Genomic DNA, 14,913 nt, shown 5'->3' on the forward strand with positions numbered 1-14,913 from the left:
AATCTTTTTTTGCAGCTGGCCTCTTACTTTTAATTGACTCCCATCTCTAAACAGCAACTGTGCAGCTTTAAATTTCTACACATGTTGGGAACTGTGTACTCTCACTGTAGTAAGAGTAATAGTCTCAAGTGTTAGAGGGTAGTGTTCAACAATAGTGTCCCACAGAAAACCACAAATGTAAAGGAGGGATTAAACGGTGTGTTTATCTCTTCATGCAACTGTTGAAAATAAGCCAGTCACACCCCTTCAGGCACCGAGGTACTTTTCATTATCATTTAACATACAGTAACATTTTATGGGGTTACAGGTCATTTTAAAGAGGAGCTTTTATGCTTTTTCAAGTTTCCCCTTTCATCTCCCAATTGCCTGGAGAAATCCACTTTGCATGCTCGGCCAGAAGCATAACCACCTCCACTGTAAGTACAAATATTTTATTGTGAGCCCAGAACTTCAAGGAGTGCTGCTTCAACAACCGTGCACAGTTCAACGCTGCATTTTTGCAGTGGTTATATATCTGAAGTACAGGACAAATCCAACTTCTTGTTGCCCAACAGGATACTCGGCCTCACAATCTGCACTATTATTTGTGGATTTGTGATGTTTAACCAGGTCACCTGATCACACTGGTGCAAAGCAGCAACAAACAAAAAGGTAGATACACGCTTACATGATTCTCAGTATTGACATGCTTTGTCTTTTAGTCACACTACTCAGTTCTTGTTTTCGTGGATAAAAATGGCAAAAGCTGGGGAGTCCCTACCTGTGAAGGGGATGTAAAGTTAGATTGTCTGTCCACACCTCGATTACTCATGTCCAGTTCGTCCATGTAACTGTCCATAGATTAAAAAAACAAACAAACTGAAATTATTCAAAGATGTAAAGTGGGTCATGTGAAGTGCATTTTCAAACTGTAGAGCGACTTCATTCACAAGTTCTGTCCTCATTTCTGACATTTCCCATGACGGCCTGGTGATGGGCTCTGAAACGACCTACTGACTGACTGACTGTACAATCTGTAAAATAAAAAAGATTGCAGAATATGATACAAAAACTGAAGACATTGCATTTGCAGACAGTGATTAAGTTTAGTCATGGCAAACAAAATAGTGTAGGAGCTGGCTGTCATGTTTTTCTTTGGGTCCAAGCAACCACATTGAGGTAAATCTTCACTTAGCCTACATGCCAGTGCTCAGACAAAAAGTTGATGTCATTAGCCTGTGAAAATAAACACAGACTATAACTATGACTCCAAACTAAAGGCACACTTAGATGACAAACAGCCACTCACAGGGCTTACATTTTCCATGGAGTGAACTTTTCAAAGCTGAAACACAATCTGCTGCTGAATATCACTTCATCTGGATCAGTCGTGGGTGAATTCAGCAATAACAGCGTCATATGTTGTCGGAGGCAGAAAGTCCACAGAGGACTGTCACAAGACAAGAAGCTTCAGAGAAGTAACATGGTCCTTCATCTCCACAACAGACTGAGGAGGAATACTTTACTTTTGCCATATCAGCATTAATGAAAGTTGCCACGCTCGTGGGAACAGGACCCAGTTTGTAGTATATTCCCATGTGTCTGCTGACAGGGATGACAGCATACAATAGCTTGATGTATGTTTTTTTCCCCCTCAACCTTGGGATACCAAAGTGCCACCGGGCTGAAAACAAAACCATCTTGTCTAGTGTTGCACCCATCATCTCTAGCTCACCCCACACAGACCTGCCTTCATTTAAGAAGTGAAATAGATCCTTCCTTGTTGACATTTTAATGTGTGCCTCATCCTCTTGAGAGGAACTCAAGGAAACGGAAAGAGAACCATAGCTGTGCATCACAAGCACCATTTATAGAGCACTATTTTTAGCAAACAGCTTTCTGCAGTGTCGCCACTTCACATCTATAAGGAGTGAGGCTCGGGGACCGAATAGCTGCAACCCCTAAAACAAGCCTGTGATGATAGATGAAGAACTGCTACTCTCTTGGGACAGTGAGTGTCCTCCAACATGAGTTCAAAGGGAAATGCTTTGTTAGGGCTTGGAGATACGTTTTGCTCTATATGCAGAAATGCATATGACAGCGATGAGATTGTTAAGTATGAGGCATATACCCCTGCAGCCCTTCTACCTTTGTCAGCATGATGCAAACTGAAACCTGTAATCCTGAGCAAAAAAGACATCAGCCAGCCCCAATATGTTACAAAAGAGAAAGTTGAAAAATAATCTCAAGGCTTTCAAGTCTCCATTTAGCTACTATTTAACTAAGAAGAGATATGGGTTAGGATGTGAATGGACTTCCAGAAACTCAATAAAATAAGGGCATTAGATTCTTAATACGCCAGCAGAGAATAAAATAGCGAAAACCTGGATGGGGACTGTAACATAATGAATTTGTCAGGGATATAGTGGCCATTCTTCCTCTCCTCCTCTCTGCACCCAGACCCATATCTCTTCCTCTCAGCCTGCATTCAATAGGAACACAGCATGAAATCTCTCAGTTTGAAATCCAATGCCCCTTTCCCCGTCTTTGAAAACCAGATCCGCTTTGGATGGCATTTTGCCGCACACTATCTGAATCCTAATACCCCAATAAAAAATCAATGCATCTGTTTTTGCATATCAAATGTACACAATGTCACAGAGTAGCCTGGCCTGGCCTGGCCTGATCCGGATGACCTTGCTGGCCTATCCCACAGAACCACCTGAACAAAGCTGTTGCCACTCTCCTTTCATTACAGATCAATAGCCTCAGATCCTGGCCTTGGTCTTCTAGTCTTTATAGACGGTCAATAGCCAACATCCTCCTCTAGGATGCAAAGTAACATTAAATCTTCAATCAAAAAACATCAGTGCCACCGCTAACCGCCTTCAATTATCCAGCAGGGTTGCCTGCAGGCCTTCCATTTCCCACAACAGCTTTCTTTAGAGGGAGACGGGTCTGACAGTGTGATTACAGCCCTTGTATTAGAAAATTACTGCAAAGCCTAGGGTGGATTCAAGAGTTGGAGAATTACACAGTTTATCAGATATTAGGCGACCAGAATAGACTGTTATTCACACGAAGAATAACAAGACAGGATGTAAAAATCAAGTGAACTGCATTTAATTTTTCATACAAGAATCTGATTCTGTATCAGATGAGGTATATGAGGAGACTCTAATTCACTTTCCTCAAATGATATACAGTAAATCCAAGGTGATAACTTATAACACATGGAAGAGGTCTTGGAATATACATCAAGGTAAGTATAAAGTAATTTATACTGAGCATGACATCTGGAATAGAAAAATGAAAATGAAATTTATCTAGTTGCTCTGAATGAAAAAAAGAGATATAGCCTACCCGCACTCATACTGGAAGAGGTTTTGTTGCCTGCAGCAAGTCTCCATAAATATCCAAGACCAACATGTTTTTTCTGCTCACTCATCTAATTTTAGATGAGTGACATCTCAGAGTTTTATAAACACTGGAGAGGTGAATGGAAATGTGGGTGACTAACTGGGAAACTGAGGTTTTCTCTTGAGGTTTACATCATTGTTATTTGCATATATGTTCATTGTGATGCTAAAAAATAAAAAGTTCACCGGTTGAAAGATAAAAGGTTAATGACAGCCATTCCAAATGCTGTATCCTTTTTTTTTAAGAAAGAAAGAATACAGGATGATAACTTAGTCACAACAAATCATTTACATAGTATTGTCACAATTTTCCGTTCCAATTTTCCCCTTAGCGACACTTCATCTTTCTATTTGTAAATATATAAATATACATTTCATAAACTTTAATGATGTTAACAGGGTCAGTTTTCCCCTTTCAAGCCACATTGTGCTTAGAGCTGTGATTATATTAAACCTACAGACTGTGTGCTCTTTTGTGGGGAGCCTGCAGGGACGTAGTTAGAGAAATGGGAGCCAATTTACAGCCTCAGAGTACATTTGGGGTCTTACTCTGGCCTGATTCTGCCAAGTCCAATGTCTGGAAATACCAGTGGAGCAGATTACAAATGAATCCAGGGGAATAAATGACAAAATCACGGTGAATGTCATCGGCATCACCCCCTGCAGGAAACTGGGAGCGATACCCTGTGTGGTGGGGCTTTGCCAGCTACAGATGAAGACACAGGCACACATGTGAGCACAATGCAGGCTTATACAAACAGGCATATTAGGTTTTGGAGGCCACACATCACCATTATCAACAAGTGAAATACATCCACAATTTTAAGCATTTCATTTCACAGTGTCTCCAAGATTTCTGCTTCCACTGAATAAATTTAAGTTTGTGTTGCTTATATCACTGAAAAACTATATACAAAAATGCAACAGTATTGTCTCTCTCCATTGTCCCAGTTAGCCAGGAAAACTGTCAGCCAGGTTTCTTTGAAACCACTTTTGACATAAAAATAGTCCCTATAAAAACTGTTGACTTACTGTGGGCCTGTCAATTATTCAGGATGGGAACTGACTTTTAAAAGAAAAGATGTGTGGTATTGATTTTTATTATATTTTTAGTTCACAGCCACACCCGTCCACTGTATGGAAATGGTGCATACTGGTAAAAAAACAAAACAAAAAAAAACAGTATGCACTGCAAGTCAGTGGGAAAATACAGTCGTTTTTGTTTTTTTGGAGATATGGGGTGACTGGACCTTTAATTAACTTTGTTAAAACTTCTAAAAAAATCTCACGTTCACTGAGATTAGAAAATTCATTTGTCATTAATAACAACCATTTATGGAAATACCCATGAGGGGCCAAAAACGTAAAGGGCCTAAGTGTAATTTAGACCCTTGTTCTCTTTGACACACACTGGATTTCAGTGACAGATGTCAGTCAGTAGTGCTGACTTCAGCAGCCATTGAGTCCACTGTGAGTAGCTTTTGCACTTCTTTGGCGCCCGATCCCCTCCCTCAGCTTGCTGCTCTGGCGCCAGCACTGAGGTACAACAACCAACACATGATCATTCACCTCCTCAGACAACCACTGTCAGCATTACACCTGGTTATCTGCATTGCCCGTGCAGACCCACACATTCTCGGATGCTCTCCCAGCTGCCCCCTGGGATCCACTCAGCCCCCTGTACTGCAAAAAAATCAAGTTGGATCAAGGTGCAAGGCTCCTAATGAGGCAGGGGTCCTGAGCGACGAGAGCAAGAGAGCGGAGGAAAGCCAGCCAGGTATAATATGCATAACCCACGCCCCCCCCCCCCCCCCCCCCCCCCCCCCCCCCCGGGACAATGAGTCCACCAGTGGGTGACAGAAGGGAATAATAGAGAAGTCACTCCACTGCCTTGTTATGGGGTCAGGCAAGTGAACTTGAAGCTTCATAGAATTTGTGCAGGTGTACTTAAGTGGTTTTTTGGGGAGGATTGTTTTTTAAATGTTTCCTCTTGGCAGCTGTAAGGAGGCTGATTTACAGCCGAAGTGTCTTCCACTCGTCATTTTCCCCCTCATTACCTTATCCCTTTCTCAAGGACTGGTGTGGAGAATATACAGGCTCAATTAAGCTGTTCTGACCGGAAATCCCATTGCTCATAAATCACCTCCAAGGGCCACTGATCAGCGCTGCTACACTACAGCGTAAAGAGCTTACAGTGGTGTGTGCTGCTGAGCGGGGCCGCAGCTATTATTAATCAAAGGAAGAGTGCAGAGTATATTGCAAGGGATAAAATACTGCAAGGCAGCGCATCATAAATCTGGAAAATAATCATACAGTGAATACAGCAGGACAGGTAAACAGTAATGATGCTATTGGAGAATGGGCAAGGACTTACTCACCTTCTTATCTCCAGTCAGTCTGAACCTTCTACATTTGAACTTTAGTGATGGGGTTTGTTGAGATATTCACTTTTCTGTTGAGCCAGATTTTGCACAGTTAAAATGTGCTGCACTCAGCTAATGTGTCGGCCTATTAAATAATCAGTAGAGGAACATTGTCTTAATTCCTCCCGACATTTTCCCAGTGCTATGCAATTAGAATTGCATGCCCGAACCGTACCTTGAGGTGTCGTTGCTTTATAAAACATCCTCAAATAGCTTCAGAGCACTTTTCCTTATGTGTAACCCTTATTAGAGTAAAAACGAGATAAAGACTCTGTTGGCTGTTAATTTCTTGCACGCCTTTTAACGAGGGCTCAGGGAAAACCCCTGCTCTGAATGCCTTACAGAGCTACGGACGTATAAGAAAATAATCTCAGTATTAAATTTGAGCATTCAATTTGACTACAAGGCGATGGAGGGGAGAGGAGAGGAGGGGTGGGTTCAGGTTTAATTAAAACAAATCCTTCAAACAACTTGTGTCATGTTGGTGGAGTGGTCTTTTCACATAAATCTGCAGAGTTTTCTAAAATTGAAATCACTTTCTGTTGGAAGGAATCAGCTTCATCATGGCTGGGAGGTGGCTATGCTGCCACTCTCAGGAATATTCACTCTCAGTCTGTCACCATTATTTGGATGTAATCCACTATATCTTCAGTGGTAATCTGATGTTTTTAAAGGATGGGGGATACAACAGACTGATATTAATGCCAAATGCATCATTACCAAGCTACACCCACTGATAATAAGCACTCTTTTCTCTGAAGAAGTATATATAATATACTTCTTCAGAGAAAAGAGTGCTTATCACTGTTACCAGGTCTATGGGGTGAATCTTTTTTAAATTATAATGCAGTTGTTGTTGTTTTTTTTGTTTTTTTTTGCATTATCCACTGCATTGCCCATTTAAGAGCCCTTCATATTGCCCATAGAGTACCAGATTAATCCTTTGAGATTAAATGTTGTACACAGATGGTGGGCATGCTGCATCCACATCAGCTGGCCTGCTCGCACTGTGATAATCACCCATGTACGAAACATGTATGCAACAATAATGCATCACCAGATGTGAAAATATGAAATTCTGGTCATAAAGTGTTATTGGTGCTGAGCTGAAACAACGCTCTCAGATTCACTGGTCGGTTCATGTTCCAGATCAATAACATGTATAGAACACAGTAATGATACTGAAAATAACACCTGTGGACAAAAAAAGGATACAGTACAGAACATACAGGAAAAATGTAAACAAGTAATTTTTAAACATGATGGGTCAGTCAGTCTGTCCACTAGGTTATGACCAATTTTATGGACTGTGGATTGCCAACTATAAAGTTTTCTGAAGACATATGTTTAGATTCAGGTTCAAACAATGAATGAATCTCACTGACTTTTGTGAGGGGGCTAAAAGTAGCTTGACTTTTAGGTTTGATTATTTGTAGAATTACATGACGTCCATTTGATGGATTAACATGAAATCATGTCCAGATATCCTTGGTGAAACCTGACGACTGACTGTCATGGCCTTCGGTGCAGACACATGTGTTCCTTTACCTGGCTAATAACAATGTTCACCACTGTATTTTTATGTTAACAAACCATGCTAACATGCTGAACATGGCAAATGTTACAGCCAGGCTATAAGAATCGCCAATGTTGGCATGTAGCATTACTTTACAGCTGTTCTGTGCCCGTTAGCTCCCAAACTGGCTGTAGACTTTTAGTCTGGCTAGCTATTTCTTACTGGCTAACTCTGTGCACAGAGTTCGTGTCCTTTGTTTTTTTTTTTTTTTTTTTTTTTATGGCAATAATTCAATGTAAAAATCCAATTGATTCTGGCTGAGATATACAGTAGTGTGGTGAGGATGTGACGGGGGATTTGGACTCATGACCCAAATATTTCTTAAATCCTGTTTTATAGCAACAAAATCATCCACTCTGCTATTTTACACAAAGACTTGTGTTGATACTAATTCAGAGCAATAATGTTGGGCCAGTAAGTGGCCGTTGGCTTGTACACAAAAGAGTAAACAACACAAAGCCACGCTGAAGCTGGTTTTCTCCAGAAAGTGTTAAGATCCCTGCACTCTCATTAATCTCTATTGGCCTGTGTCACCGCTCAGAGAGAAAGGCGAGATTACTCCCATCCCAGGCCTCAGACTCTCATTTAGCCACATACTTGGATCCATTATTCAGCCATCATAGGAAAGCTGCAAAACAAATGGTATTTACCTCAAAGGCCAGGGGGGAGGGACAGGAAGCTGGAAAGCCAAGAGAAGGGAATAGGAAGTGTGGTCTGGACTTGAAACTAATCATGGATCTGAAGCACATTCACCTCCTCTGCCAGTGTCGGGCCGTCATCTGTCATCCAAGAACATGACAAACGACCGAAATGAGCTGGTGAAGGATTTGACACAGATGTCTGACATCACCATCTAATCCTTCATTACACTGTGGAAACGCCATGATGGGATGGACTTGATTGCCATGGCAACAAACTCAAAAATAATCCTGCAGATGCTGAAAGCCTGTGTGATTGGGTTTGATTTTGATTGTAGTATTAAATCACAGCCTGCTCAGGAACCAAAAGAATGACTGATTTCCAAATTAGTGAGCTGTTAATTAGTCGCCCTCATGAAGAAGGCCCGCGGTCTATCATGGTCCACAATCAAAGAGCTTACTTGTGCGGTTTTACTGTAACCTACAAGCTTCTTACACGGCTGAACCACGGCTTAGCTTTAGCAGTGACACTGATTAAATCTGTGCTACAGCTCTGTCTATCATTATTGTAAGACTCATTTTGCCGGGTGAAATATCAACATCTGGACAGTTGTTGATGTTGTTGTTGTTGTTGTTTTCCAAGTTAGAAGACGTCCTGTCCAAGAAAGTAAAGTCAAGGTGAAAGTGGGGGAAGACGAATGTGTTAAGGGCAGAGTGCAGGCAGTCAGTGATACCGAGCTGCCCTGTGGGTGTGTACGTTTAGTATGTGTGTGTGTGTGTGTGTGTGTGTGTGTGTGTGTGTGTGTGTGCGTGTGTGTGTGTGTGTCTGATAAATACACAATTTGGGTGCCAGCCATGAGTCAGGAATAGGTCTGCTGTGTGATTAACTTTAGATAAAGGAGACTAGAGACCGGGCCGAGCAGGACTGGCACCTTGAGGAAATAGAAACTAGTCTTACGTAGAGGATAGAGAACAGCCCACACTCTGATCTCGAGATCGTGAAATAATACACACAGAGAAAATATAAATCCATGCTTCAGTCTTGTTGTTGAATTCTTTGCATAATTGTTGCAAAAACACAAAAAGAAAACTCTCAAACAGTGACAGAAAGTGAGCATAACAGTCTTGTGGCACTCCTGCTGTGCAAATAAATGCGTGTGTGTGTGTGTGTGTGTGTGTGTGTGTGTGTGTGTGTGTGTGTGTGTGTGTGTGTGTGTGTGTGAGAGAGAGAGAGAGAGAGAGAGAGAGAGAGAGAGAGCCTTGAGCAAATGCATAAGCCCCTCTGAGGGAGTGGTGACATTTCTCAGTTGTGTGCACCATACAGATTATATCCACAGTTTAACACAAGTCATGATCTGGCCTCTAGATGGCATTCAACGTCACCTTCATCACCTCTGACACACTTTCCATCACTGCCATGACCTCATCCACCACTGACTGAGGAACAGCATTGGATGGATGGTGAAGCCTGACGTGTATTTTGATGTTTCAACTTCAAAATTCAACATTTTGTGTCCTCCATCTTTTCTTTTTTTTAATGATTCACTGCAGTATCGGCCCAACATGCAATTTATCTGACCAGTGATTTAAATGGAGCAGTGCATGACAGATGTGTTTCTAATGGATGTGCATGAGTAATGATGAGGCAGAGAGAGAAAGGAAGGGGTTGCGTAACCCTATTCTGAATGCGCCAAGTCTTTCTCCAAAATTGATACCAAGCAAACAGTGTGGCACATGTATCTGCCGACTGAATGGAAATTAGACACACACAAAAGCACATCAAAGGGTATGATTGAGGGGGTTTGTTCCACGGGAGATGAGTGAAAGAAACTCAGCCAGTCATTTCAGATGTGAATTACTTTCATCATCCGTGCACATACAGCAGGCCATAATAATCATGTTACTGTGTTTACTTTGTGAAAGAGAATTTTCCTGTTCATAAAGTCCTGAGGGACGATAAATAGAGGCCACTTCTTGTCTTATTCATAGGCCATATCCTGCGTACATGCATACAGGTCTGCTTGTTTCTTGTCCTTCATGGAAAAAGAGCAACATTTTTGTTTCTAGTGCTGCTTCACCTTTGAATTGATGTGCTGCAGAATGAAAGCACAAAAGCCATTTGCTGCTCTACTTAACGGATAAGGATGGCATTATTCTATATTTTTCTCACTGTCAACAAATCTTATGAAAAGACAAAAACCAATTATGTGTTAGTGCAACTCCAAATACTTTAAGACTGTGGCTCTCAGCCCAAAGCCATTTATTCATCCTGACATAAATCTTTCAAAATGGGTCACAAATGTATAGTTTTGTTGAGAAAAAATAAAGTTAAGTGATTTCCAAGAATAGCTGGGTATTGAATCTTTTAGCAAACTGCATTTCTGTATTGTGTTATGTTTATTTGCCATAACCCTGATCTTTATCCGTATAGTTGATTTGTAGGCAAAATAAAGTTTATATGAAATTATTAAATTAATTATCCAACATTGTATTGTTCTGGCTTGACGACCATTTTCTTCTTTTATTTGTCATATATCAGTGTAAAGTCCTGATGTTACAATTTCTCACCATTTTTTAAAAAATATTTTGTGACATTTGGTAACAATTAACTGAGAGAAATAAATGGCAGATAGATTGATGGTGAAAATGATCACTGGCTGCAGCAGAAAGCAAGAATTTTAAAAGGTTGGCTTCAAAAAGACTCCAGGGTTTTGCAGAACTGTGCAATACTTTCTCGTCAGGTAGAAAGGGGCATGCCACCGCTTCAATGTGGCAGAGACAGGGGAGTAGTTTTTGCACAACAGTGGAATAAGCTCAGACTTTAGCTGAACAGCCAGGATCTGATAGTCAGATCAATATGTTGAGTTTTGTTTTTGTTTTGTTTGAGCTTTTCCAGCATTTTGAAAAAAAAAAGCCAAACTGACCATTGTCAGATGTCTGATGAGAAGTTTGCTTTGAGATAGAAGGTTGTTTGTTTTAATATCAAGCATAAAACCAGTATAAAGACTCGGCTCCAACTGCATTGAGCCCTGCTTGATGTCCGGCCAACTTGGAATACAAAAACATTTGGTATTTTTGGAGGTTCCTTTTCACACTCACATAATATCAATATCCTCTTTATCACCGGATTTTCACCAGAAACTTCAGTGAGCTTCTCAAATGACTGAATCCAAGACCAATGGGACAGAGACTTCACATTATCTGAGCTGAACAGTGTTCTAGTTTCCCATCAGGCTGGATAATAGACCAGAGTGAGAGGGAGCGGTGTCCCGTTTCAGGTCTTTCATGCCAGCACAGGACTAACCAGACACATTACTGTAGGTCTGAACCGGGGACCAAGAAAAGCAGGAAAATAGTGAGAGAGGGGGGGGGGGGGGGGGGGGGGGGCGACAGCTACTCTGAGAAAAGTCGGAGAGCAAGAGGACTGAAAGAGGAGAGAGGGGAGACGCAAAGGCAGTCCCAAAGGCAGTGAAGAGGCAGCTGGCTCAGAGGTGTGCGCGTCCTATTTTTAGTTTCCCTCATGCACATCTCCAACTCAAACAGCTGCTGGAGCATTTGCACACCAAAAAGACTTCAGCACCATCTTTTCTTCCATAAAAAAAAATCAACAGAATAGGAAAGCTCAGGTGTTTCCATCGTAAGCAAACTCGCTTCCCTGAGGTTGTGTTTTCAGTAAAGCTGAGCACAAAGGTGAGGCGTAGCGTAAAGTCACATGACCCAGAGTACTGCTGATGCACACGCCCTGCAGCCTGAGAAGTAAGAAGGCTGTAAATAACCTACGTCCCATGTGGGTAATGTATGGAGGGACACCACTGGCTGAGAGAGCACATAGGAGGAGGTCATTAAAGACATGATGGGCTACGATGTCACTCCGGTATCTTCTGGAAAGGCAGAAAATGATGCAGCTTCCCCCACACGCTGCCGAGAAGAGGGGAAAATGATATATTTATTGTTTTCCTAAAGAAACACAGAGACAGTTCGACACAGTTGGGGTTATGAAAATATTTAATTCATGAAATGCTTTAGGAAATCTTGAAATCTATCTCAATAATGGCTTCAAACTGAACAGGAGCACCAACTACTGAAAAAACATTTGTGTTGTTAGCAGCCTAAAGGATGCATTAAATGTACATTTGAAAAATAAATGAAAAGTCCCTAAGCCAAACCTCATTAGGCAATGACTGAAACAATGTCAGTGCTGCGATAATAAGCTCCTGCATACGTAGGTAAGGGAACAACTTAGTGCACTACCCAGAAGTAAGAAAAGAGGTTGTTTCATTTATTTATCAAATGTGAAATATTTATAGGATTCAATCTGCCGGCAGAGGAGGACCAGGCAGAACAAACTGTGGGTGGAAGAATCGCAAAGTTGCTTTATGGATGGATGTTAAAAAAAGCATCTGGTGAAGGGCTGCCTGCTGCTCTGCATACATTTTTGTCCTAAATTACATTCCCAGGCTTTTAGGCAGACATGACTGAGTCAGCTGAGCCAGAGTGACAACACACTGCGGGCCATTAAAGTATCACTCTGCTGTCAGCAGGCCTCTGCTTATGTGTGTGTGTGTGTGTGTGTGTGTGTGTGTGTGTGTGTGTGTGTGTGTGTGTGTGTGTGTGTGTGTGTGTGTGTGTGTGTGTGTGTGTGTGTGTGTGTGTGTGTGTGTGTGTGTGTGTGTGTGTGGGAGTGTGTGTGTCCAACAATGGGAGGTGGACACCTAACCTAAAAAGCTGAGGTGTCTATACACACACAAACATGTATGAAGGAGAAACCTGCAGTTGTTCCGGTTGAGCCAGTTTGACTGGAGTCCTCTGGTTCTCAGCTAAAACTCAGCCTGCAGCCTCACCTCACCTCACATGTTGACTTTGTGGGAGAAAGTTGGCCTTTATTGAAACTAGTCAATGGGTGTTTCAGAAAAGAAAGCGAGACAACAGAAATGAGTCACCTTACAAGCACATGGGAACTGCTGCTAGACTAAGTTTTGGGTGGAGGATTAGTTCCTCCTGAAAGGGAGTAGGGAGAAGTTAATTACAAGGCGTTGATGCACCTTAAGTGCTGTTCGATTGGCGGTTAATCCTCATCAAACTGCTGCACGAGGATTATACATTTTGACCGACAACTTGTTGAAATTAAACTGCTGAGACACGTCCTCATACACTCGGAAGTAGGTACACAGCCAAATGATCAGACACCGCCACAAACAAGAGGGGGAGCATGAGACCTGAGAAAGGAGGGAAAGGCAACGCTGAGACAGATCACATTCAATGAGTTAGCAGCACTCTCTGAGCAAGACAGCGTTTTAAATAAAACATGAAAGCTGGAGAAGAAGGCCCTCCTCCTTATACAGCAACTTGTGACAAGCCATGATATTCTGAGAGACAGCACACCAAGCTCAGAGCTATCCCCGGGGAGGCCCTTCCGTCTCCATCAGATAGACTATGTATCAGATCCATCAAACGTGGCCCCTCATCCTACAGTACAACATCCAAGGCCCTGCAAAGTGGAGGCCAGACTGACTGCAAGGGGCTGTGGGGGGAACAGATACGCACATATGCACCAACTTCCTTTGGACAGCAAAACAACCACATTCTCTGCCACATGTAGCTTTGCTTGGATGACAGAAGATCCATCAATTGTGCAGAAGAAAACACCACAGTCATCAAGCAGTTAAGTTTCCATCCAGAAAAAGAAAAAAGAAAATTAAAAAAAACTCAAATCAAGTTCTGTTTGGGCGTAACTTTACCCTGCCAGACCCATTAAACCTAGCGAGCGAGGCTTGAGAGGAAGGACCTGTATCAACATTGATATGAACATGTAAATAAGTCATGGGTAATCTCTCTCTCTTCTTTTTTCCCCTGTTGCTCTCGCTCTCTCTGTAAAAGCCATATGTACATTTTTAGAATTCCCCGAGTTCTGCTGACGTGAAGAAAGAAATGAAACATTCATGCTTGTTTAAAAAATTCAAACGGATGTCCTGAACTTTCGGTACATAGCCAGTGTGGATAAATTATTTAACCTTGGGATGCAAGAAAGAGAATTGGGGGGTTAGGGCTGTGCAAATGAAATCCAAACAACAATAATCAAAATGGATGAAAGCATGGATTATGACTTGTGCACACAACCAACATCAAAGCCTGCTGCAATAACTGTGGCTGGTTTGCATGAACAGTAAAGCCTGCTGTACTCATACTTGTGCAGCAGAGAGGTGGAGGAGATGGGGTTTGTTGTAGAGATCAGGTTTAACTGATTCTAGCTTTTAATTAGTTAAGTAGGATTGATGTGGACTGTGCTAACACTTGCAGGTGATGGGCTGGGGGAAGCTGCAGAGCCAGTCAGTGAATGCACCACCAGAGGGAGACCATGTCACATCACAATGCTGTGAACTCTGCTGTCGTCTAATTTCCCTTTTTCTTCTTTCACAGTTTCATCAGTGAAAGTGGTTACTCAGTCAACTAAATATAGAAACTAAGAAATGCACGTCCCATTACATCTTTTTTAACCGGCAGAACGTAATGATTTCTGCATTTAGCCTACATAAAGCCACATATCCCCCCCAAAGCTTTAAAAAAAAATAATTCAAAGCTGATGAATTGTTTAAAAACTACTGCAACATCTGCCTTAAAAGTCCTTTCATGTTCATTTTTACTTAAGTGAATTATTCATTGTCAAATCCTCCCGTTATTAAAATAATGATGTCAAACCAGCAGCAATCAGCTGGTTAACTTCAGTCGCACATGACATTGAAATCCGATACAGCTGCTAATGAATTAGCCGGGCTGTGCTGGAGACAGTCACCTGTATGATTCAACTGTGAGTGATTTCTACAGGTAGCTCAGTCTCGTGTCGTCATTCCTATCGGGACGGGTGAAGTTGGGTGTCTCGT

General features: G+C 41.8%; 1 protein-coding gene across 1 annotated transcript in view; it reads right to left on the reverse strand.

The window, feature by feature from the left end:
- Positions 1-14,913, reverse strand: part of ccng1 (cyclin G1) — a 142,627-nt gene that overhangs the window by 96,836 nt on the left and 30,878 nt on the right. The gene's annotated exons all lie outside the window — the stretch shown is intronic.

This window comes from Trachurus trachurus, assembly GCF_905171665.1.
Source record: "Trachurus trachurus genome assembly, chromosome: 10".
Classification (NCBI taxonomy): Eukaryota; Metazoa; Chordata; class Actinopteri; order Carangiformes; family Carangidae; genus Trachurus; species Trachurus trachurus.